We start from the raw sequence: 5,211 nt of genomic DNA, 5'->3' as shown, positions 1-5,211 counted from the left end.
ATAATTTTTATCTAGAAGAAATTGTTCCTGCTGACCATCTGATACTTATTCCAGACTCTTCTAGCAATTATTTTTCACTTTCAGAAGATTCTGACTTGTATTTTATTCACTACTGCTTGGCAAATACTTGACAGAGCTAAGTCCATCCATAGTGGGTACCATGCTGAGGATTCTGTTGCTCTTCTGCTGTTAGAACCAGAAGGCTATTGACACTGAGTAGCATGAAGCTGAAACTCACTAATGTGCATAGATATGGCTTTTAGTTAGAGCCCTACTGAGACTGAGGATTTCCTCCCTACAGTCTCATCTTCTACACCATCTTAGTGATGTACTTTAACTTCTTGCAAGGCACCCATAAGTCCTCCTCTTCAACACTGTACTTTCATCTTCTTTGGCATGTTTGCTCCTTCAGTGAAAGCCAAGGGGTGTGCATTCATCTCTCTGCATTTTTATTGTGATTCTGCTAACAACAGTACTCTTCCTGGGACCTAAGAGCCATCTTGCTTTCCTATTATGTCTCAAAGGGTTCTGGATGGTGACATAATTTTGGCCTCCTAAAACTGCTTCAGAACCTATAACATTTTGTTGATATTTGAAATTTGATCTACTATTCCTCTAGTTATAACAATTTTGTTCACAATACAATCCCAAATCTGATGGTATTGGTGCTACAGAAATGTTCCTCATCTGGAAGGATTCTCTGAAGATGTATTTCATTATGAAAATGAATTCAAATTACAAACACATGTCTTTGAATGTTCATAAATTTTCAGCTTACGCATTACCTTTACCTCAAAAATTAACATTTGACACTGATCGTCTTGTGCCCTGTATCCGGTGTATCTATCTCTGTTTCTTGTGCCTGCAGTCTCTACAGCTAGCATCCTCCTTTACATATCGCTTACAGTGTGTAACCAATAAAGGATAAAAGAATAATATGAAAAAAGATCACGTTAAAGTTGTTGGGGTTTTTTTTGTTTGTTTTTTTTTTTTTTCAAGAGGTCTTGAGATTGAATCACTTGCACATTATAACTGCTTTAATAGACTTTTAGTACCTTTTTTTTTTTCTTTTTTTCTTTTTTTTTTTCTAATTTTAATGGTTGCAATTTAGTCAGATCCCATTTGGTTAGATACATGCTAAGGGCCCAATGGAAATGATCTTGAGAAAAAGTTTTTTTGGATTTTTTCCTAACCTTGAACTGAACTAGATTATGATTATAGTAATAATAATAATACACTATTTTCTCTAAATATATTGTCTGTACTTCACTGTAAAACTTGTTTGATATTCCTGAGCCTCTTGTTTGTCTTTTTACAGAAGATTTAAAGAAGCCCTAGAGAAAGAAAAGAAATCTTGATGTAATGTTAGAAGTGGAAGGGACTTAGTATTCATCAATGGACTTGATGTCTGATACGGCAAGTCAAAGAATCACAGAATGGCTGAAGCTGAAGTGATATCTAGAGGTTGTCTCATCCAAACCCTTGATCAAAGAAGCATCAGCTATAGCAGGTTGCCCGAGACAATGTCCAGTCAGGTTTTGAGTACCTTCAAGGATAGAGACTACACAGTATCACTGGACAACCTATTCTAGTGTTTGACAATCCTCACAATAAAAAGGGTTTTTTAAAATTCTTATGTTTAACTGAAATATCCTGTATTATTTTAATGTCTGTCTATTGCCTCTTGTCTTTTTACTGGATAACACAGAGAACAGTCTGGTTCCAAATTTTTTACTGCCCTCCTCCCCCCCTCAAAATCATGTATTTATAGAGAAGCATAATATCCCCCTGAATCTTCTCTGTGTTGAACAGTCCCAGCTCTCTCAGCCTCTCCTCATGTGAGAGATGCTTCAGTGATTTAATAATCTTAGTGGCCCTTCGCTAGACTTTCTAGCAGTAAGTCCACATTTGTCTCGTACTGGGGTGCCCAGAGCTGGATGCAACCCTTTAGTTGTGGCCTCACCCACAGTGAGGGGAAGGATCACCTCCCTCAAACTGCTGGGAATACTTGCCCAATTGCAGACTAGGATACCTTTAGCCTTCTATGCTGCAAGGGCACACTGCCATCTCCTGTTCAACTTGGTGTCTGACAGTGCTCCAGATCCGTTTTCTACAAAGCTACTTTCAGATGGTCAGCAACAAATGATTATTGGCACATGAGGTTATTTCTCCACAGGAATTTCCCTGGGAAAGTGTGCACTTCATTAGATTCCTGTTTTGCCCATGTGTCCAGCCTGTCCCTCTAAATGTCAACACACCCATCAGGTGTATCAACCACTCCTGTTTTTATGTCATCTGCAAACTTCCTGAGGGTGCATACCGTCCAATTCTCTGGGTCATTAATGAAGATGTTGAATAGTATTGGCCCCACTATCGATCCCTGGCGCACACTGCTGGTGACCGTCCTCCAACAGGACTTTATTTTGCTGATCCCAACCCAAGACCTTCAGCAATACACAACAGACAGTGCATGGCTTCTGATATATATTTAGCTGAAGCTTTAACATCCCTCCTAATGCCACAGTGGTGTATAATTTTTCACAAGAAATGAACAGCTAATTTAAAATACTTTGAAACACAGTTAATCATACCTGAAGTATCTAATTACACACAATAATTTTGTAATGTTTTAAACATAATGTATTTATGGAATAATTAATTTATTTGTGTGTAAGTAAATTTAATCATACTAATGTTATAAAGACAAATTAAACCACTAGATTTCCTCATTATATAAACACCCAAACCCAGAATTAAAATAACCCTTAATGTAATTAGAAGTAAATGCAGCATTTTGCGAAAGGAATATTACCTTCACTAGCACACAATCTTGCCAAGTCATTATCATAGTCCCTAATTCTGAGTAAACACATCATAAATCTCCAAGGGAACCAAGGGAAGAAGAAGATTAGAGAAAGCAGCTCTAGGAGTGCAGCGTCATCTACTTCAACAGAAGGTGGAATATATCAGAAAAGACAAATAATTCCTTTCTCTTCACGTATACAGGAAGACCTAAATTTAGTTACAAGTTATGTGTTTGTCATAGGGCACACAGCTAAGTGTTACAAGCTACCATGGGGGGAAGTGTTGGTTCTCCATCAGCTGTGTCACCACACAGGTAGTAAAGAACAGAGGTAGAGACTTTCTCCTGCACAACAGTAAACTGTCTTATGTCTGTGTAAGAGCTTTTTCACGTCCTGTCTGACAGCTAAAGCACAGGCTATCACTTTGTGTTGGGTTTGTGTGTGGTGGGGATTTGGTAGCAGGGGAGGGGCTACATGGGTAGCTCCTGTGGGAAGCTTTTACAAGCTCTCCTGGCTCCAAGTTGGACCTGCTTCTGGCCAAGGCTGAGGCAATTAGTGCTGGGTGTTGCACCTTTGTGATAACATATTTAAGAAGGGGAACCTGAGAGGAGAGGGACTGGTAAGAGAAATACCTTTGCAAACACTCAAATCAGTTGAAGAAAAAAGGAAGAGAAGGAGGTGGCAAAGGTGCATCAAAGCAGACACTCCCCTGAAGCTGGTGATGAGAGGTCAGGCTGTCCCCCTGCAGCCCATGGAGTCCACAGTGGAGCCAATGCCCACCTGCAGCCTGTAGAGTATGCCATTCCAGAGCAGATGGCTCAGCCTAAAGAAGGCCAGGACTCTGAGGGAAGCCTGCACTAGAGCAGTCTGTTGCTGAGAGGGCTGCAGCTCATGGAAGGGACCCACAAGAGCCATTCATGAAGAGCTGCATCTCTGTGGAAAGGAGTCATATTGGAGAAGTTAATGGAGGACTGTCTCCAGTGGAAGGCACCACACACTGGAGCAGGGGAAGAGTGTGGGGAGTCCTCCCCCTGAGGAGGAAAGAGAAGAAGAAACAAGGGGTTGTGAAGCTACTGCAACCCCATTCCCTGCCTCACTTCACTGGCAGGGAGGAGATGGAGAAATCAGGAGTAAAGCTGAGCCCAGGAAGAAGAGAGAGGTGAGGGGAAGGTATTTTTAAGATGTGGTTGTATTTCTTGCTGTCCTGCTCTATTTGACTGGTAAATTAAGTGGTGGTGGTGTTCAAATTAAATGGATGTTCTTCCTTTTTTTATTCCCCAGTTGAGTCTGTCTTTTGCCTGTGACCATAACTGGTCATTCATCCCTCACTGAGCCTTTTGTTGTATTTTCTCCTCCGCATCCCCAAGGAGGAAGGAGTGATCTGGATAGTACTCGGTTGCCCTCAGGGCATAAACCACTACACAATTAAAATCTATGTGAAACAGGAATGCATGTTTTAACTACCCCAACTTACTGTCCTAATTCCTTGTCCAGAAAACAATTTTTGGCTCTGCAGAACATTTTAAAATTCTTTCCACTGCAGTCACAAGCTCCTCTTGTCTACTGTGGTTATCAGCTCTTAAGATTTTCTTGTTGAGCTTTGCAAAGGATGGTTAGATGCATTATCTAAGGAACTAGTTGCACTTCAACCCTGAGTGGGCAGAGTAGAGAAAAGGGGAGGTAAAAAATGGCAGCTGGAAGTTGAAAGGCACTGAAACACTAACTGTATATCCAGGAGGGGAAAAAAAAAAATACAAACCCAAAACCAAAACAAAAAACACATAATTGAAATGTACCCACATATCCATTTTATACCTAGATGCATGAGTTATGAGTTATCTGACACAAGGTCCAGGCTCAGGGACAGAACCATTCTCGTACTGGTGATGTAACAAGGCAGCTATAACAACACTGTGCTGGGTGCAACTGGTAGGCTGGCTGGTGTGAGAGCCGAGCAACCAGGCCTGTGAAAAACTAAGACAAACAGCCTGGGAAAGCAAAAGTTGAGGCTGATTGAAGATTTGCCTCAAACACTCCCAAGACAAAACTATGAGTCACAGGGTGCTTTCTGTGGAGGCCGAAGCTGATAAGGCTGCCCGATGTATCTGGGGGAGAGAGCCCTGTGGAGATGGGACGGCTCTGCCCTGGGGCACCTGGGCAGATTTCAAGGGCCATGTGTCCAGTGAACGAACTTTGCTTCATTATCCACGAAATGCATATTAAAGTTGACACCCCTCAATATGCTAACGAGGGCTGTCCTGATCATGCTAGTGACATCATCCCATGAAACACCTTACCCCTCCCTGTACATGGGATACGTAGGTCTGTGGGTCGACCTAGGGGACGGACCCAAGGAAAGTGGGTATAAATCAAAGGGGAGAAGAAAGGGCTCTCTCTCTCTCTCTCT

This window comes from Athene cunicularia, assembly GCF_003259725.1.
Source record: "Athene cunicularia isolate RWA chromosome 1 unlocalized genomic scaffold, athCun1 chr1_part1, whole genome shotgun sequence".
Taxonomy (NCBI): domain Eukaryota; kingdom Metazoa; phylum Chordata; class Aves; order Strigiformes; family Strigidae; genus Athene; species Athene cunicularia.
The sequence above is the reverse complement of the archived record's forward strand: the minus strand, read 5'-3'. Positions refer to the sequence as shown.